This window comes from Peromyscus eremicus, chromosome 3 (genome assembly GCF_949786415.1).
Source record: "Peromyscus eremicus chromosome 3, PerEre_H2_v1, whole genome shotgun sequence".
Taxonomy (NCBI): Eukaryota; Metazoa; Chordata; class Mammalia; order Rodentia; family Cricetidae; genus Peromyscus; species Peromyscus eremicus.
In genome coordinates this window covers 22,168,235-22,190,308 of record NC_081418.1, presented here as the reverse complement: position 1 = coordinate 22,190,308, position 22,074 = coordinate 22,168,235, and the positions used below count along the sequence as shown (strand labels likewise).

General features: G+C 40.1%; 1 protein-coding gene across 1 annotated transcript in view; it reads right to left on the bottom strand.

The window, feature by feature from the left end:
- Glcci1 (glucocorticoid induced 1) overlaps positions 1-18,460 on the bottom strand; it is a 156,290-nt gene extending 137,830 nt beyond the window's left edge. The window contains exons 1-2 of the mRNA XM_059257367.1: positions 18,132-18,460; positions 3,885-3,979 (exon numbers count right to left, since the gene is read on the bottom strand). The gene's annotated coding sequence lies outside the window, so the exon portion shown is untranslated. The remainder of the gene's footprint in view (positions 1-3,884; positions 3,980-18,131) is intronic.
- Positions 18,461-22,074: the final 3,614 nt, after the last annotated feature.

Below are 22,074 nucleotides of genomic sequence, written 5' to 3'. Positions count from 1 at the left end.
CACTGTAAAGAAATCAGAAGGTATCAAAGTTGCAGGAAGTTGCAGGACTGCTTGTATATGGAGGTGAGTGGGGCAGAGGCTCCCTTTGGATGTGTTCTCTTCCATTTGCATGAGCTACTTTGTGTGCAGTTTCTGGGCATGCACCTCCCACCATGCTAAGGAGGGCAGCTGTGTGGCTGCGCTGCAGCTGACTTTGATTCCCTGTACCACGGTGCTATTCCACTGTTCTACTGTTTGTGTGGAACTGAGCCATGCTTTGTCTATTGATGGAATGGGCCTGGCGGGTGGGAGTGTGACGAGTGGCTTTCTGGATGAGTCTTGCTTTGGGAAACCCATTCCATTTGCTGGTCTCTCAAGGATAGCATTCCTCCACAGACAGCATATTTTAAAAATTCTGTTTCTAGCACAAGAAAGACTAGCGGTTTGATCCTCAACATACAAAAATTATGTTGAATTTTGTGCAATATCAATTTTTCCATCCAATGAGAAAAGACATACTTCCATCTTTTTCCCCTTCTGCTTTCAGGTCTGTGTGGTTTGACCCCATGGGCTCATGTACTTGAATGCTTAGTCACCAGGGAGTGGAACTCTTAGAGAGGATTAGAAGGTGTGGTCTTGTTGGAGGAAGTGTATCACTGGCTTTGAGATTTTAAAAGCCCATGCCAAGCCCAGAATTTCTTTCTCTCTCTGCCTAGGGATCAGGATATAGAACTCTCAGCTACTCCAGCATCATGTCAGTGGGTGTATCACCATGCTCCCTGCCATGATGAGAATGGACTAATCTCTAAAACTGTAAACATGCCCCCAATTAAACGTTTTCTTTCATATGTGTTGCTTTGGTCATGGTGTCTCTTCACAGCAGCAGAATAGTATCTAAAACAAGGTCCATTTTTTTTTGTTAGTTATTCTCGATATTCTGGAGTTTTGAACACTGACATATGGTCAGAACTATGGATCTAATACCCTGGTTCAAACCGTGGTTCCCTCTTGATTCTATTTCAGTAATTCAGCATTAACCAGCAGACATTTTCCTACCATGGTTTCCCCACTGACTTGATACTTGGCTGCCTATCTTGCCATACATGTGTTTTTAATTATTTTCATTCTAAGAAAAGGTTATAGAATTTGCTTTCATATTTAGTATCTACCTGTGACATTTATCCTCAGAGGATGATTGTTAGGGCTCAAAAGTTCAAGTCAGCTTTTTGGTTGGTAATTTTTCAGCCTCATAAGACTGCACTAGAATTTCTTTTCTCTTACAGTACTTCTATTATTTTTGATTTGGGGAGTATTTCCTGTTCTATTTACAACATAAATCTGCATGTGAGGGTGTGCTTGTGTGTGTGTGCAGGGGCATGTCCAAGTGCATGTGTGTATATATGGAGACCAGAGAACAATCTCACATATTATTCTTTAGGCACTGTCTGTGTGACCAGTGAGTTCCAGGTACCTTCTTATCACTACCTCTCAGTGGTATTCCAAGTACACATAACTATACCCAGCTTTTTTTTTAATGTACATTCTGGGACAAGCATTCTACTGTATGACTGAGCTAATTCCTCAGTCCTACAACATAAGTCTTTAAGAAGATAGAAATTAGCTGTTGAATGCTATGAACATTCTATCTATAAAATTATGTGGGTTCGTTCTTAGAAGAAGATTGTAAATTCAACAGCTTTAGGAATATTTGAGTTTTTAAAAATTCTTAAATCAATTTTGGTAAGTTATATTTTCCTAAGAATTATTTTGCTTTGGTTTTGAAATACATTGGAATAAAATGGTTCATAGCATTCTGTTTTCAACTGCTGCTATAGTGGGGATGCACCTTTTAAGGATTTATGCTTTTATACTCTCTTGCTTTTCAACTACTCCTGTGAAAGAATAGTCTATTTTATAATCGCTTTCAGAAGGAAAACTTTGCTATTGGTCTTCCTGTTATAGTTTTGTTTTCCATTTCTAGAACTGTGCTCTTTCCATTGTAGCTCTGTCTTTATTTCTGTCTTTACTTTCTTGCTCTGTAAATATTTAGGATGGGCATTTAGTTCAGTTTCAAAGCTTTTATTAATGTAAAGATTTATGGACACTAAAGTTTCACGAACACATTTCTTCTGATATATTCTTTAGAAGATAGAAATTAGCTGTTGAATGCTTTGAAAATTCTATCTATAAAATTATATTCATGACGGTTAGTTTTTTCAAATCGATATCACCTAGAATTACCTGGGAGAGAGTCTCTGAGAGATTGTCTAGATCAGGGTGGCCTGTGGTCAGGTCTCTGGGGGACTGTCTTGCTCACCTTACTCTGAGACTCTAATTTGGCAAATCCCGGTGTTTATAAATACTAAGCATGTAGCATTTATCTTTCTGCTCCTGACTGGGAGAGAACTGGCTGCTTCAAGACCCTGCCTTTACTTTTCCCTGATAATGGTCTATAACCTTGAATTGCAAGTGAAAATGAACCCCCCTTTTTTTCAGAGTATTTTATCTCATCAACAGAAAAGAAACTAGTATAACATGGTATATCTTCTATCATAATTAAATATGTATTGGTTTTTTTGAGACAGGGTTTCTCTGTATAACCCTAGCTGTCCTGGAACTCACTCTGTAGAAGAGGCTGGCCTCCAACTCAGGGATCTGCCTGTCTCTGCCTCCCAAGTGCTAGGATTAAAGACATGCACCACCACTCCTGTTTTTTTAATTATTTAAAAGTACTATGATTTCTTAATTGATCCCTTAAAGAAGAACTATTCTTTCCAAACAGATGAGAATGTTTAAAACCCTTTTTTGCCATTGACTTCTTTTAGCCTAAATTGCCATCAGAACACACCATCTTTCCAAGGCGTGCACTTAGATTTAACGCCACTGTCGTGCAAGCACTTTGATAAACTCGTCTTTTGTTTAACTGGAAATGCCTTTCTTTATTGTCATGCTTGAAAGGCAGTAGCTCTTCACTCTCCGGACTTAAATATAACATCCCGTTGCCTTTTATTTTCTGGTATCACTATTGAGCAGTCCACTGCACATGAAGTGATCTTTCTTTGTGGGTCATCTTTCTCCTATCTGACTTTTTAAAAATCGCCTTTGTTTTTCTCCAGAGCTCCTATCTAATAGCTAGGTGGTGCTTTCTTTGTATTTTTCCTTCTTGGGCATCCTACACTTTCCACAGTAGATTCCTAACTTCAGCATTGGGGAAAAGCAGCCTAGCCACCCTCACGTTCTCATGACCTTTATTCCCTGTGTTCTCTCTGGTCTGACATAGGTCAGAACTTCTCATTTTTCCTCAATATTTGAAACAATTCTGGTATTTTCTAGCCCTTCCTCTCTTTTCTCCTTCTTTTTATTCACTTCTATTCTCAAGGTCATTACTCCTCTCTTCAAGGTTGTGTTTCACTGTCTCCAGATATTCACATATGTGCTATTAGGACAGTCTGCTTAGTGGTTGTTAACATGTCACTGCTTGGTCATCCCTGACAGTCTTCTGTTGCTTACTCTTTATTTTAATTTTAAATATTTCTCGAAGTATTTCTTGAGACGCTCTTCTCTCTGTGACAATCCTAATACAGATGGCTTACTTTCTCAGGGGCTTAGTGGCCATTATCGTGACCTGTCTGTCAATGGCCTAATTATGTGTGTGGAATCCAGTGAGATAGCATATGAGTGGTTTTCTATGGGGAAGTTATGCTAGTTGCTGGGAAGACCATCAACTTGGGCTATGGTAGCTCCCTTTGAGGGTCTTGGCTTAATGCCAAATGTCAGTTTCAGTTCCCTTTCTTGCGGCTGACTCTGGGATCAGTATCTACATCGCAGTTTAGAGTAGCCTGCCGGCATCCCTCTCAGTATAGTCACACAGCTTCTCTCTTTTGCTCTTTGCTCAGCCCACTTACCTGTTCATGGCTCCCAGGTCTAAGGTTGACCCTATCTGATCCGATTTCTTTATTTTAGGCAGACAGCTGGACTTGGAGATGATTTTACTCACTTCCTAGAAGCCGAGGAACAAACCAAAATGTTTTATTCAGGATTTAAGATCCAATTAGTTTCAACAGACAGCGTCTTGTCTACCACTGCTTTAGAAAGCAGAAGTCCAATTCTTTTTTTATTTTTTTTACCCCCACCCCCCACCCCAGAAGTCCAATTCTTAATCTGTGAGGCTCGATCAAGAAAATATACCAGCACATGGCATCCTGTCATGACTCAAAGGGTCAAGTCTCTATAATTGTTTTTGTATTTTCACTTTGAAACACCGCTACTCTAAGACCAACTGTATTTTCATTTTTAAAATGACTAAATTAAGTAGTCTTTCCATTGAGTTAACTCAAGCGTAAAATTATAACTTATGTGGATATTCTGGTAAGAGAACACGTAAGATTTCTTAGGAACAATTTTCATCAACAGCCCTCTAGGAAATGTGCCAATGTGCATGTCACTAAGAGCATACCAATCGTAATACAGTCCAGGGAGAAGAATCCAAGAGCGGGCTACAGGCAATCTGTCCGCCAGCCTTTCAATACAGAGGATCATTCGAGCAGGGAGTCTGAGCGCAAAGGATTACAAACAAGTACATTCAAAATTACAAGGAGCTACTAGAAGCCCCTGAGGGTTTCTTAATTAATAGCTGATATTATCTATTTTATTTGTTTTGTTTAGTAGATGTAGTGTTAAATTGACAATACTTAAACTTCATTTTACGTACACACACACACACACACACACACACACACACTTCCTTTCTGAAGATCAAAAGTTCTTTTATGATAACTTGGCCATAAACATATCATTTTGAAAATTTTCATAGACTTTTTTTTTTTTACTAAGAAAGCTGTTCAAGGACATTTTAGTGTCTATAATTATTTCCATGTTAATATACAAGAAAAGATAATGTACTTGCTTGTTTTGTTTTTCTGCTTTAAATTTTGTCACTCATTCAGGTTTTGATACCCTCCCATCTCAAAAACATCAGCTGTATCGCCCTGAACACCCAGCATGTAGCTCTGCTTCTCAAAGGCAAATGCTGCTTCAGTTAACTGCAGCCTGAGTTTGAATACAGTTGTGCTTGGGGATTTTTTTTTTCTTGAGACAACTTTAAAACATCTGTATTGCTAAGGTCTTTTAGGGCATGGCTGCATATGCTACTAGTCTTGAAGACCAGTAGCAGTACACTTATTTGTGAATTTTTGTATGGTGTGATGTATGTGTATGCACACACTTGTGTGTGAATCCAAGTGTTCACTGTCGTCCAGGGTGTGTGTGCTCTGGCACATGGGTGGCCAGAGAACAAGTTCCGGTGTTGGTCCTCTACTTGCTTCTTGTTTGAAACAAGGTTTCTTTGTTCACAGCTCTATATCCCAGGCTAGCTGACCTGTGGCTTCCTCGGAGCTGCCTGTCTCCACCTCCCACCCCTCCACAGAAACACTAGGATTACAGACATATGCTACAGTACCTGTCTTCACATGGGCTCTCGGGATTCACACTCAGGTCTGTATGTGTAACAAGCACGATTCAAACTCAGGTCTGTATGTGTAGCAACTGCTTTACCACCGAATCATGTCTCCAGCCCTATTCGTGACTGTCATGAGTCAGGGTTAAGGACGCAGCTTGAAGTGGCAAGAGCCTGTGCCATCCTTTAAAAGTCAGGAGACAGGAGGGCATGGAAGAAGGAGTTTTAACAGACAGATCTGTTTAATAGTATTCTTTAAGTCACCTTCCAATTTTTCAGGAAGTGATTGTTTAGGGCTTGCTCAGGTATTATTATTTTTTAAACTTCACGCGTTCATATTGTGATACAGGACATCATAGAAAATGAGTAATTTAAATTACATCCACTTTCAAACTTACTGTGAAGCTTAGGATTAAAATAACTGATCTATTTCACTGCCCCAGGTGAGGCCTGAATTTCTAAAACTCAACCCTAGAAACTTGTCTCTGTACCTGAATGAATAGGTGCTCACAGCTGCTGTCCTGGAGAGCTGCAGATCACCCCACCATCAACAGAGATATCTGCACCCCAGACTGTCTACATTACTGTTAATCTTTTTCAATAGCACCGCTAACTTCACTTTTTAGGGAAACGGGACAATTTCGAGTGACCTAATACAACAATATATTGTTTCTAATTGCTCTGGGAAAATGTCCTTCTTAAAGTTCTCCTAAGGCAGAGTCTAAAGTCAGGACAGGGAGACAAGCTTCTATACCTGCAGCCAATGGGAAGCATCAGGTGACAGATGAGACTCAGATATTTAGTATTTTAGTGTTTGTGCTAGTGAACATCTTCAGTGTGAAAAGTTAATTTCCCTCTTGGATTACTTAGGATACTGTTTCTAAAGCTGAAGTTTTCCACACCCTCCTAGATATACTTTCCCTCCTAGAATGAATGAAAACATCACATGGTTGTTTCCAACAGCACATAAAAATAGATTGGAAGAATTGTTGTTTCCCGGGCTTTTCTTACTGACATTCATTTTTTTTTTGTGTGTGTGTGTGTGTGGTTTGTATGCTTGCCTGGGCGTGTCTGTGTGTGCACGGGGTCAACCTTGAGTGCCATTCCTCAGAAGCGATCTACTTTGTTTTTGAAACAGGTCTCTTGCTGGCCTGGGGCTTTCTGAGTAAGCTAGGCTGACTGACCTGTAAGCCGCAGAGACTTGCCTAGGGCTGAGGTGACAATTGCATACCACCACATCTGCCCACATCTGCCTTTTAAAACTTGGGTTCTGTGGATCAAAATCGGGTTCTCTTGCCACTAGGCTAAGCATCTCCCAGGCGCTTCCTTGTTAGTGTTCTTAGTGATAATATTTCCTTAGAGAAGGAAGAAACGAAGGGAATGAAGGAAGTAGGGAAAAGGGTATTTAGTATTACGTACTAAAACGGAAGTTAGGTGGTTTATTTGGGGGAGGAAGCTGCATTTCTCCTTAAAGCTTCAAAAGATGAAGTTCTACACACCCCTAAAACTTCTAAACAATGATGTGAAGCTTTCTAACTTGAGGCAAAGCCTTGGGTTATTAGACCCGTCTTGCATTAGATGGAAGTCAAGCCTGTCCATTTGCATCTGTTACTCCAAATAAGGCTGCTATAGAATGGCTGGGACAAAAGGCCTTTCTTGATCTGTCCAGCTGCCTCCCACTCCTGCCAGAGCCTCTCTGGGCTGGGGCTAGAGTCTAAGAGGCAAGCCAGATGAGCATGAAATTAACCACAGCTTTGGCCTCTCGCTGCTCCCTGCCCAGCTATCCTATTGGGACTTTGAGTTCTGAGCATGGTTGGCCAAGTCCTTCTCAGCCAGCTCTGCACATGGGGCAGCCTCTGGGAAGAAGCACATGCCAAACTGAGAAACATTCAGTGTCAGCCTTCTCAGCACTGATCAGGCAACATTGCGGGGAACTTGTTGTCACTGAGAGAAGGAACACAGGGAGAAGTTTAGGGTGTCTTTGCAAGGTGTGTTGAAGACAGCAAGTCATAAAATGACTCTGGTGATAAAACGCACCGTAAGCTGGGTGTGGTGGGACACATTTGTACAACTAGCACTTGGGAGACAGAGGCAGGAGGGTTCTCACAAGGTTTAGGTCAGCCTTTTCTATATAGTGAGTTCCAGGCCAGCCAGGGCTACTAGACCCTGTGGATAATGATTTCATATTTCCACTTTACTCCCTACCATCATCCCCACAAGGACAGATAATGCAGACGAGATGTAACCTTGAACCCTAAGGGAATTAAGTCTTGGAACATTTTCAGTTTGGAACCATTTTTCTCCTCAACTATATCATGCCTTAGAATGAAGAGCTAAGATATAAAGAACGAAATGAACCAGGCATTTCAAAGTGAAAGAAACACTTGAACACTGCCACACAAAACCCAGGAACCCATAATTAACAGTTACCCATAAAGGATGGAAGGTAGCGAGCTGAGCTAGTAAATGAGCAGTGTGGTGTGCAGGAAGGCTAGTTGGGCTATTAAATTGACGTGGTGTGCAGAAAGGGCCAGAGAGGGGATTTATTGTTGTCAGGAGAGCTTTAGCTTTGGCATTTCACAACTTTTGTGCCTTTAACTTTATATTCAGACCATTCCATTCCTACAGTCACACAAAGCTGGCATATGATAAAAATCAACACTATTGCAGGTAAGCGGGGGAGGACAAATGAATTTAGTTGATGGGAAGGGAACTGTTTGGGATGATTTGTATCTGTGTGAATATATGATGTGTTTGAGAGGGCAGGTAAAGATTGGTGAGAGAGCCAAGCTCAATCATGAGCAGCCGCAATAGCTTCAAGTCAAATATGTGTTTCTGTGTAACATGTGAGCAAGGGTCGGATTTGGTACAGCAGCAGAGAAGACACAAATCCCATGCCTAGCTACGGACATTGTAAAATGGTCTCATGATTCTTCATGTATTTGAATTATCAGCAGTACCTCAGTCAAAATTTAGTCTAGAATAGGCTCCCTCATAGCAAATTGTTGTAGTTATTCTTTTTTTTTTTTTTTTTTTTTTTTTTTTTTTTTTTTTTTTTTTTTTTTTTGGTTTTTCGAGACAGGGTTTCTCTGTGTAGCTTTGCGCCTTTCCTGGAACTCACTTGGTAGCCCAGGCTGGCCTCGAACTCACAGAGATCCGCCTGGCTCTGCCTCCCGAGTGCTGGGATTAAAGGCGTGCGCCGCCGCCGCCGCCGCCGCCGCCACCACCACCACCTGGCTTGTTGTAGTTATTCTTAAACCACAGCCATCATCAAGGAAGTGATGGCTATATTTTGTAAGCCATTTGCTTGACAGCCAGAAAAATTTAAGTGAGAAATATATGGATAATTGTCTTATACCTCCTTAACGCTAGTTACTACCTCACATATATTTTAAGAGTTGAGATCTTGGCCTACTACTCCAGTGGAAGCCCCCTGCTCTACCAGAGGACATTCCAGTTCCCAGAACCCCAGAGGTCATGTATGCCACCAGAACCACAGCAGAGGCACCCTCCTGGATCAGAGGACTCACTGGTCACCAGAAACACAGGCCAGTTGGGTCAGAAGACCAGAAGGAACTAGAAACCAATGGGGAAAAAACACCCATCCAACAAAGACAAACTCAGAAATTGGCTCCTAAACCTATAATTACCCAAACCCAAATGTCCAGAGGCAGCATATGAACACAATCAACAACAGCCAGGGCAATATGTCACCACCAGAGCCCAGCTATCCTACTACAGCAAACCCTGAATATTCCAACACAGCTGAAGTACAAGAAAATGACCTTAAAGCCAACTTTGTGAAGATGATAGAGGTCCTGAAATAGGAAATAAATAAATCTCTCAAAGAAATCAAGGAATACACAAAAAATTAGAGGAAATAAATAAATCCCTCAAAAAAGCAAGAAAAACACAAACAATTAGAGGAAATGAATAAATTCCTTAAAGAAAGCCAAGAAAAAAACAAACAGGCAAAGGAAATGAATAAAACTGTTCAAAGACCTGAAAATGGAAATAGAAGCAATAAAGAAAACACAAACTGAGGGAATCCTAGAGATGGAAAATCTAGGTAAATGAACAGGAACTGTAGATGCAAGCATCACCAACAGAATACAAGAGATGGAAGAAAGAATCTCAGGTGTAGAAGATACAATAGAAGAAATTGATAAATCAGTTGAATAAAATATTAAATCTAAAAAATTCCTGACCTAAAACATTTAGGAAATCTGGGATACTATGAAAAGACCAAACCTAAGAATAATAGGAATTGAAGAAGGAGAAGAATCCCAGCTCAAAGGCCTAGAAACTATTTTCAACAAAAGTCTTAGAAGAAATTTTCCTAACCTAAAGAAGGACATGCCAATAAACTTTTAAGAAGCTTACAGAGCACCAAATAGATTGGACCAGAAAAGGAAGTCTCTTTACCACATAGTAATCAAAACACTAAACATACAGAACAAAGAAAGAATATTAAAAGCTGCAAGGTAAAAAGGCCAAGTAACATATAAAGGCAGTCCTATTAGAATTATACCTGACTTCTTCATGGAGACTCTAAAAGCCAAAAGGGCCTGGACAGATGTCCTGTAGACTCTTAAGAGACCACAGATGCTAGCCCAGACTACTAAATCCAGAAGAACTGTCAATCACCATAGATGGAGAAAGCAAGATTTTCCATGATAAAGACAAATTTAAACCATACCTATCCACAAATCCAGCCTGAAAGAATATACTAGAAGGAAAATTCCAACCCAAAGAGGCTAATTACACATATAAAAACACAGGAAATAAGAAATCTCACAAAAACAAAACTAGAAGAAGAAATACACACACACACACACACACACACACACACACAATCATGATGAACAAAATAACAGGAATTAGCAATCATTGGTCATTGATATTCCTCAGTATCAATGGACTCAATTCCCCAATAAAATACACAGACTAACAGAATGGATAAAAAACGGGATCTATCCTTCTGCTGCATTCAAGAAACACACCTCAGCATCAAAGATATACATTACTTCAGAATAAACGGCTGGAAAAAGGATTTTCCAAGTAAATGGACCTATGAAACAAACTAGTATAGTCATTCTTATATCTAACAAAATAGACTTCAAAATTAATCAAAAGAGACAGGGAAGGACACTTCATAGTCATCAAAGGAAAGATCCACCAAGATGATCTTTCAATTCTTTTTTTTAAAGTAATATAAAATATTTTAATGGAGGAAAGAGAAGTTTACATGTGTTTAAATTTAAGAAATATGTAAGTAAAACTTAAATACACAAATGATAACTTGGCATTTTAGAGAGGAACCTGTGGCAGTAAATATTGGAGTACAGCACATGAGTTACTGTGAAATATGACACATTGAGTTTTTGCCCCAGACACAGGAGAATATACAGGTACACATCCAAAATCCAAAATTTAAGAATTTTAATGCTCCAAAGTATAAAACCTTTCAATATACAAACATTATATTGAAAGTAAGAAATTCTGTTCTTAGCCTTATGTGATGTTACAATGGAAATAAAGGCATATTATTGTATATAAGTGCCCTCAGACTATGCATAGAAAGTCATATGTGAAGTAAATAAATTTTTTGTTTCAACTTAGGGCACATTCCCCATATACTTTATTAAGCACATGAAAACATGCTCAAATAGAAATATATTAAATAACTCTTGTCTAAATTTATTTCATTGAGACATATTAAACTATATTAATTTTGTGCTCCAAAAACAAATTATAACAGGCTTGTTATATTACAGATTACATATAACAGATCTTTCAATTCTTAACATCTATGCTCCAAATGCAAGGGCACCCACATTTGTAAAGGAAACACTACTAAAGCTTAAAACACATTGACCCTAACACACTGATAGTGGAAGACTTCAATACCCCACTCTTATCATTGAACAGGTCATCCAGACAAAACCTAAAAAGAGAAATACTGGAGCTAATAAACATTATAAACCAAATGGACCTAACAGATATCTGAAGGACATTTCATCCAAACACAAAAGAATACACCTTCTTCTCAGCACTTCACAGAATGTTCTTCAAAATTGACCATATCCTCGGCCACAACGCAAGTCTCAACAGGTACAAGAAAACTGAAATAAGCCCCTGCATTCTATCAAACCAGCACAGATTAAAACTGGATTTTAACAAAAACAGAAACAACAGAAAGCCTACAAACTCTTGGAAATTAAACAATTTTCTACTGAATGACCACTGGGTAAAGGCAAAAATAAAGAAAACAAAGACTTTCTAAAATTCATTGAAAATGAATGCACAACATGCCCAAACATATGGGACATAATGAAAGTAATGTTAAATTACTGTAAATGTTCATAGCACTAAGTGCCTTCATCAAGAAATTAGAGATCTCATACTAGCAACTTAATGGCACACCTAAAAGCTCTAGAATAAAGAGAAGCAAGCTTACTGAAGAGGCATAGACAGCAGGAAATAACTAAACTGAGGACTGAAATAAAAATAAAATAGAAACAAAGACAACAATACACAGAATCAATGAAACAAAGAGTGGGTTCTTTGAGAAAAATCAACAAGATAGACCAAACTTTATCCAAACTAACTAAAAGACAGAGAGAGAATATCTAAATTAACAAAATAAAAAAAAAAAACAAGATGGGGACATAACAATAGACACTGAGGAAATCCAAAGAATCATTAAGTCATACTTGTAAAAGCTGAACTCCAAAAAAAATTGGAAAATATAAAAGAAACGGATAATTTTCCCAAAAGATACCACTTACCAAATTTAGATCAAAGCCAGATAAACAATTTTAATAGACCTGTAGCCCTTGAAATAGGAGCAGTCATTAATGACTCCCAAACAAAAAAGCCCAGGGCAAGATGGTTTTAACTGAGAATTCTACAGACTTTCTAAGAAGAGCTAATACCAATACCCCGCAAATTATTTCACAAAACAGAAACAGAAGGAACCCTGCAAAATTTATTTTATGTGACCACAGTTACCCTGGTACTTAAACCACATAAAGATTCAAAGAAAGAAAATTGCAGACCAATTTCCCTCATGAATATAGATGCAAAAAACTCAATAAAACATTGCAAATGGAATCCAAGAACACATCAAAAAGATCATCCACCATGATCAAGTAGACTGTATCCCAGAGGTGCAGGGATGGTTCAACATAAGAAAACCTGTCAGTGTAATTCCCCATATAAACAACTGAAAGGAAAAAACTGCACGATATCTCATTAGATGCTGAAATCCAACACCCCTTCATGATAAAAGCATTGGCGAGATCAGGGACACAAGGAACACACCTAAACATAATAAATGCAATTTACAGAAAGCCTATAGCCAACATCAAATTAAATGGAGAGAAACTCAAAGCAATTCCACTAAAATCAGGAACAAGACAAGGCTGTCCACTCCATATCTATTCAATATAGTACTTGAATTTCTAGCTAGAACAATGAGACAAGTAATGGAGATCAAATACTATGGGGATACAAATTGGAAAGGAAGAAGTTAAAGTATCACTATTCAAAGATGATTGATAGCATACATAGGTGACCCCATAAATTCTACCAGAGTATTCCTAGAGCTAATCAACACCTTTAGTGAAGTGGTTGGGTATAAGATTTAAAAAAAAAATTAGTAGCCCTCCTATACACAAATGACAAATAGACTGAGAAGAAAATCAAGGGAACAAAACCCTTCATGATAGCCACAAATAATATAAAATACCTTGGGGTAACTGTAACCAGGCAGGTAAAAGACTTGTATGACAAAATCTTCAAGTCTTTGAAGAAAGAAACTGAAGAAAACGGAAAGATCTCCCATGCTCCTGGATTAGTAGGATTAACATAGTAAAAAGGGGAATCTTATCAAAAGCAATCTACAGATTCAAAGCAATCCCCATCAAAAATCCAAAACAATTCTTTACAGACCTTTAAAGAACAATATTCAACTTCATATGGAAAAACAAAAAAACCCAAGATAGCAAAAACAATCCTGTACAAACAAAAGAACTTCCAGAGGTATCACCATCCCTGATTTTAAGCTGTAATACAGAGCTATAGTAATAAAAACTGCATGATATTGGCATAAAAACAAACAAGTTGATCATGGAATCAAATCAAAGACCCAATGTATATCTACATACCTATGGCAAAGGACACTGTCAATAGGACAGAATGGTAACCTACAGAATGGGAAAAGATTTTCACTGACTCCAAACCCGACAGAGGGCTAATATCCAAAAAAATATAAAGAACTCAAGAAACTAGACATCAACAAACCAAATAATCCAATTAAAAAATGGGGTACAGACATAAACAGAGAATTTTCAACAGAGGAATCTCAATTGGCTGAGAAACACTTAAAGAAATGTTCAACATCCTTAGTCATCAGGGAAGTGCAAATCAAAAGGACTCTGAGAGTCTATCTTAAAACTGTCAAAATGGCTAAGATCAATAACACAAGTGACAGCTCATGCTGGCAAGGATGTGGAACAAGAGGAACTCTCCTCCATTACTGGTGTGAGTGAAAACTTGTACAGTCACTATGGAAATCAATATGGCAGTTCCTCAGAAAATTGAGAATCGATCTACCTCAAGACTCAGCTATACCACTCTCTTGGCATATACTCAAAGGATACTCTGTCCTACCACAAGGATACTTGCTCAACTATGTTCATTGCATAGCTAGAAACTGGAAACAACCTAGACGTCTCTCAACTGACGAATGAATAAAGAAAATGTGGTACATTTACACACTGGAATATTATTCATCTGTTAGAAACAGTAACATCATGAATTTTGCAGGCAAATGGATAGAACTAGAAAAATAATCATCCTGAGTGAGGTAACCTAGACCCAGGAAGACAAATATGGTGTGTATTCACTTATAAATAGACATTATCTGTTAAGTAAAAATAATCATGCTACAATTCACAGACCCAGAGAGGCTAAGTAAGGAAGGCTCAAGGGGCAATACATGGATCTCCCTGGGAAGGAGAAATAGATTTTGTGGGTAGACTGGGGGCAGGTGGGGATGGGAACAGGAGGGATCAGGAGGGATTGTGGGAGGAAAGGAAGAGGGAGGGAGTACTGGGAGAGACAATTGGTATTTTGGGAGCATTTGGGAGCAATGTAGAAACCCAGTAGAGTAGAAACTCCCTGGAATCTATGAGAGTGACTCTAGCGAAGTCTCTTAGAAATGGGAGATATGGAGCCAGGATTGGCCATCTTCTATAACCACGCAAGGCTCCTAGCAGTGGGACTGGGACATCAATCCAGCCACAAAACCTTCAGTCTACAATCTGTCCTGTATGGTGATATTTTATTTGTACTGAAATGTGATTTTATTTGTATGTTAATAAATAAAGTTGCCTGGGGGTCAGAGCTATTAGAGCCATAGCAAAAGCTGAGCGGTAGTGGTGCATGCCTTTAATCCCAGAACTTGGTAGGCAGAGCTAGGTAGATATCTGTGTGTTCAAGGATATAGCCAGCATTGGAGACAGACACCTTTAATCTCAAAACCAACTATAGAAGACCTGGAGGTCTGTACAGACAGGCAGTGACGAGGCGATCATGTGGTTGGGTTTACAACCAATGAGAAGGCAGAACAGAAAGTCTTTATAAAGACAGACACACAGGAAGTAGGTCTCTTTCGGAGAGGTCTCTTGGCTGAAGAGGATCGTTGAAGCGGGAAGGGTAAGGCTTCTAGCTCTGACCTCTTGGGCTTTTATCTTTACATTGGCTCTGTGTTTCTTATTGAATAAGACAGTTACTTCTACAGTCCTGCCTACAATCAGTGCTGGGCAATGGTGACACAAACTCCTAGGAGTGGCCAACCCATGACTGGTTCAACTTGAGACCCATGCCATGAGAGGGAGTCCGTGCATGACACTTCCTGGATGGCCAGGAACCAGAGGCAGGATAGCTCAGAGACTCAGGATGGAACCAAACACAACTGGCAAAAACAAAACAAAACAAAACACCCCAAATTTATAGATCAGTGTTAGCCCAGTTGTCATCAGAGGGGCATCATTCAGCAACTTCATGGAGCAGATGCAGAAAGCCACAGCCAAACACTAGTCAGAGCCAGGGGCACCCCACAGAAGATGGGGAGTGTAGGTGGAAGTTTCTGTGTCCAGCCAGCAACTTCCAAATACCCAGCAGCCACTTCACAAATAATTAACTCATAGGCATAATATTACTTATAAATGCTTGGCTGATACCTCAGGCTTATTACTAACTAGCTCTTTCACTTAAATTAACCCATAATTCTTATCTATGTTTAGCTACATGGCTTGATACCTTTTCTCAGTCTGGAATTCTCATCTTGCTTCCTCTGTGTCTGTCTGGCAACTCCTGACTCTGCCCTTCCTCTACCCAGGATTCTCCTGGTCTGCTCACCCCACCTATACTTCCTGCCTGGCTACTAGCCAATCATCATTTTATTAAACCAATTTGAGTGACAAATCTTTACAGTGTTCAAGAGCATTATCCCACAACAGGGGAGGAAGGATTGTTGAGGACATCACGAGAACACAGCCCACAGAATCAACTAAGCAGGGCTCATAGGGGCTCACAGAGACTGAAGTGACAAACACGGACCCTGTGTGGGTCTGAGCTAGGTCCTCTGCATGTACCTTATGGTTGTGTAGCTAGCTTGGTGTTCTTGTGAGACTCCCAACAATGGGAGTGTGGGGTGTCTCTGTTTTGCCTGTGCTTGGGACCCTGTTCCTCCTACTGGGTTGCCATTTCCAGACACGATATGAGGGTTTGTGCCCAGTCTTATTGTATCTCATTAGGCCATGCTGGATGGCTATCCCTGGGAGGCCTCCTCTGTTTTTTTGTTTGTTTCTTTGTTTGTTTGTTTGTTTTTGAAGGGAAACAGGAGGAGTTGATTCAGGGGAGATGGGAGATTGGGGGAGGAAGAGTGGCAGGGAGTGGAGGAAAACTGTGGTCAGGATGTAATGTATGAGAGAAGAATATAAGTTAAAAGAGTTGGAAAAGGTGTCCAAAACTTAGAATACAGAAAGAATTCTATATCCCCTCTCCCCACCCCCAACTACTGCTTTAATGCCTCAAAGATACCTTAACTAAACATTAAAGTCATTCTCAAGAGAAAAGAATTGGATACAATATTCACTCTCAAAAATGACTTAGTATTGCCGGGCATTGGTGGCGCATGTCTTTAATCCCAGCACTCAGGTGGCAGAGTCAGGCAGATCTCTGTGAGTTCGAAGCCAGCCTGGTCTACAGAAGGAGTTCTACGACAGGCTCCAAAGCTATACAGAGAAACCTTGTCTCAAAACAACAACAACAACAACAACAAAATGACCTAGTGTCCATCTCTGTCCAACCCATGATAGTAACCAGCTATTCAGATTCTCGGACCCTGAGTGAGTTCTCATTAGGAAACCTCTGTGGGTCTCCACAAGTAACACAGCTTCACAGAGTTAAACAAATGCAACATAAAAGAATGCAACACATTTTTGCATCATTAAGCAAGTGTTTCACAGCATAAATGAATGTAACACATCTTCAACTAGTATTCCACAACAGACTGGGTTAAATAAGTTAGGAAGACTCAGCATTAAAGTGGCTGATACCACTCCATGGGCTGGACTCCTGGACTGAATGAGAAGGAAGAAGTGAGCTGAACTGCAACATGGATCTCTCCTTCATGGCTGAAATGCAATGTGACCAGTCACCTCAAGGTCTTACGGCCACTCCATCACTACCATGATACACTGTACCTGGAACAAACAAACCTTTCCTTGAGATGCTTTTGGGAGGTATTTGGTTGCACCAATGAGGAAAGGAACTGCTATATGCACTTTGTGTGGATAGGGACTCATTTCAGAGTCTATCTTATATAAACAAGGTATTAAATAATGAATAGATCTGAGCTCTGCAAACGACCTCACAAGGTAAGAATGGCAAGAACCATCTTCCCAAGGAAGATTCTCATAAACAGGTATTAAGGGATTTGCCATAAGTGGTAGACAATATTAGCTCTGAGAAGGGGCATCAGGGACAGGTCCAGTCCTACTGTCTTTTGGGTGGACTGGAGGCATCTTGTGCTTGACGAGAATCATGGCTTGGTTCAGAACATGCCCAGTAAATCACAGCTTCGTCTCCCAAGGCAACTTCTGATTGAAGGGGTACCTTTCAGTCACATGGATGTGGGCCATTCATTCATATAATGATGGCTTGAGATGAGAACAAAGTTGCTTTATTAAATAGTATTTTCAGACAGGCTTTCCAATAGCTGCCATGTGTTACCACTTACTCAGGTCTCTGCTCTGTTAAATAGTTGAATATAATGTCTTCTTTAATTCTCATCTCAATACTGCACAGTGAACATTATCTCCATTTCAAAGATTAGAAACTTTAGTCCCACAAGGCTATCCAAAGTCAAGGAACTAAACCTAGACTTATCAACTCATATGGTTTTGAAGGAGTTAGGGGGAGAAGCAGAGAGTGAATATGATCAAAACATATTGTATGCATGTATGAAATTTTCAAAGAATTAATAAAATACTATATTAACAATCTTACACTTATTTTCTAGGAATACTTCCTACTCTATGATGTAACTGCTGATAATGGAAAGAATTTGAATGCGGTATTTTTAGTCATACTAGTTTCCTAAGGCAAACACTAGAGCACATACCCTTTTGATATGAAAGGGAGTCGGTCCTTTGTTGAAGACACCTTCCAGAAGAGCTGACGAAAGCAATGCATTTTGTTTGTGGAGAGGATGAAAGTCAACGGCCTGAGATGATTGGTGACTGAACAACAGGCACAGGGAAGTGTCCAGTGAAAACCAGCACAGGACTTAAAAGTCACTCGCCATTCATGTTCTACAATTCCCATGTCGCTGCATGTTAAGAAAAAAGACATTCCTCTTTCTTTGAAACATGCCTTGCCCTGCAGAGCTCTGTAAGCCACAGACGTGTTTCTTGGCCTTCATTATCACCCCCTCCCCAAAGTTTTCATTTAAACAAGGGTTTCGCATCATAGAACATTTGTGCCAACAACAAACCACGTATATCACAGTGGCCCCGTTGTTAAGGGAGCTGAGAGCTTCCTGCTGCCCGGTGACACTGGAGTGCTAAGTACACAAGCTGGTGACAGTGCTACTGAGATAAACCACACCGTGCTGCCTGCCACCTGTTTATGTGCAATATTTTTAATCAGTATTTTACAGTGCATAAAAGTTACCTGTAAAACAGCCATAGGCAAGTCCTTCAGGAGGGATTCTAGAGAAAGACGTTGGTATCCTTGAAGATCTACTAAGGGGGCAGGACACATTTTTTTTTTTAAGTTTACAAATACAAAAGCCACAAAGAGCTAAGGTTCATTTATTATTGAAGAAAATATTTTAAAAGAAATGTAGTGTGGCCTGAGTGTGCACTGCTTTTCAAGTGCACAACAGTGCAGCTAGCCTCCCTTTCTTGTTCACACCTTGCTCTCACTGCCTTGTCTATGGCAACTTCCAGGCCTGTACCACTGTGGTAAATGCTCCAGGACAGTGTGTCTTTTCTGTTTGCTTTTAAAAAAGGAGTTTCTAATGCCCTATTTTAAATATGCCCTTCTGATGCTCAGAATGTTTAGCTCTGTCAATCCTCACCATTGTGTTACAGTTGCCTGCGGTATTCAGCAGATTCAGCTCAAAAGGTTCATAACCTAGGAACAGCAGGCCGGAACTTTCAAGTGCATGGAAGTACACTGTTGTTTCTATAACAATGAAATTGCCTACCAAGACGTGTTTCAGAATGTATCCCTCTTCTTCCTTCCTTTTTTCCTTTCTTCCTTCCTTCCTTCCTTCTTTCCTTTCTTTCTTTCTTTTTCTTTTTCTTTTTTGGTTTTTTGAGACAAGGTTTCTCTGTGTAGCTTTGTGCCTTTCCTGGAACTCACTCTGTAGCCCAGCCCAGGCTGGCCTCGAACTCACAGAGATCTGCCTGTTTCTGCCTCCCGAGTACTGTGATTAAAGGCATGTGCTACCACCACCCGGCTGTATCCCTTTTCTTAAGTAAAACATTACTGAACTCTGTTATGAAAAACAGTAACTACTGGGAGACCTTTCATTAATATTATTATTATTATTTAGACATCCGCTATTTGATTTTTGCTCTGCAGAACCAGTTTTCTTCACTGCGATGCTTGAGATACAGTTGCTCCTCTCCTGCTCTGTCATCACATACCCTCAGGTCTTCCTGAACTCTAAAGAGCTATGACTAAATACTTAGCACTCAGGAAAAGCACAGTCCATCAGTGCGGTGGCTAATCTTGGTTGTCAACATGACTGGATCTGGAATCAACTAAAAGGCAGGCCCCTGGGGCTTTATCTGATTCTCTGAAGTGGGAAGATCCACCCTAAATGTGGGCAGCATCCTCCAGAGGTAGTCCAGTTGTCTTTCAGTCATCTTCCAGAAAAATGGAAGGAAGACTTTCTTTGGGCTGTTTACCTTCCCTCTTGCTGGCAAGTTTATCTGCTCTGATGCTGCCACTGCTATATTCCTTGGCTGGCCCAGCATCAGGTTTCTAATGTGGACTGGAGACCAGTGGCTCTCCCGGAATCCTCTGGGTCTTCAGTGTCAGACCGGAACTGTTGCAGCATCTAGCTTGATGGACTGACAACTACCAGATTTGTGGTCTCCCTGGTGTGAAACAGCCATTGTTGCACTATCCAGACTATATCATCTAAGCCAGCCTAATAAACCCACTTTCTATCCATCCCCTATATCTATCATGTATCTATCTATCTATCTATCTATCTATCTATCTATCTATCTATCCATCCATCTATCCATCCATCTGTCTATCTATGTTCATTATCTGGGATCCATTCCTCTATATAACCTTGACTAATACAGTTAGCCTAGCATCTATGGCTATCTCATAATCTATGTTACCTTAGCTCAGTTATCTATGGCTCTTGGTAACTACAAGATTATGTTCAATGCCACATGCTGGCCACAGAATGGCTAAGAGAAAATGCTCTGAAATCACCTGTACCTTAACTTTGTTTCTCAACTGGAGGTGCATCTCTATCCCCCAAGTTGTTGGGCTGATAGCATTTTTGATTGTCACAACCAAAAGGGAGTGTAGTGACTACTGGCACACAGTGGGTACAGGCCAAGGATGCTGCTAACCATATAGAAGAGCCCACCAAGACAAAGACTTACCTAGTTCAAAATACCAACTCTCAGGTTGAGAAACTCTGATCTAACCTATTTTTGGAGATTTTTCCAGATGTGCTTATTCTAAGCAGGCATTAAAAATGTTTTTAATTTATTCTCTAATAGTTTTATAAACATATACAATGAATTTGAACAAAATTTACCTCTCAGTCCACCTACCAACTCCTTCTAGACCTCTTCCACCACACCCCCTTCCAATTTCATGTACTCTTTTGTTAACCACTGAGTTCAATTAGTATTGTCAATATGTGCATGTGTATAGGTCAGTCCACTGGAGCATGAGCATCCTGCACAGGACCACATCCCTGGAGAAAACTGACTCTTCCTTCCCCAGCACTCATCAAATGCCAATAGCTTCTCATCTAGGGGTGGAACTTCAAAAGTTTCTCTCACTATGCTAGTGTTTTTACATAGGTCTTAGGCATGTTGCCACAGCCATTCTGAATTCATGTGTGTAACTGACCTATCATGCCAGGAGGACTTTCCTTTTGCCCCATCTTCCATGATGATTGCTGAGTCTTAAGAGGAGGGCGTGTGATATAGATACTCCATTTAGGGTCAAGCACCCCATAATCTCTTATTCTCTTAGCAGATATTGCTAACTACATCTTCTTACAGCTTTCACTCCAGAGGCTGGGAAAGTTAACTACTCTTTCTGTTGGTGTCCCTCCCTTGGAGCTTGGGATATCCCAACATACAGGTATGCCCAGAAGGATATAGGTAGACAGCTTCTGTGGAATTAAAAGAGAAATTAATGATGATAGCTAGTATCATTACTCTCTCCTCTCCCTACCTTGAACATGGATGGCACAGGTGGAGTCACAGTAGGCATTGTGGGAAAGTCACAGATGTCATTTGGGGAAAGCCAAGAGACCCACAAAGAGGCTAGCTCTGACCAAGGCCATGAATCCCAGACTCCTCATTGTGTTCAACATATAACTCCTATTTGTCCAAACATTCTAGACATGCTCAATTTAGAATTAGGTTAATTCTAACCAGGGCCTTTTCTTATTATTTTTAAAAATTGTAGGAAAATAAAAATAAAACCTGCTATTTTAATAACTTTAAATGTGCAGTTCAGTATAACTATATAACCCTATTTACAGTGTTGTTGGAAACAAACACTACTCCTCAGTTATCGCTTCCCTCAGGCCTCTGCTCTTCTTTGCTCCTCCTTATATCCCTGGTAACTTCTAACCTCTTCACCAGCTCTCTGAATTTTCTTACTCCACCTTGTCTTAGGGATTTACTGCTGTGAGGAGAACCATGAGCAAGGCAACTCTTATAAGGAAAACATTTAATGGAAGGGGCTCGCTCACAGTTCAGAGGTTCCGTCCATTATCATCATGACGGGGAGCATGGCGGCGTGCAGGCAGACTGGAGCTGAGAGTGCTCCATCTTGCAGGCAAC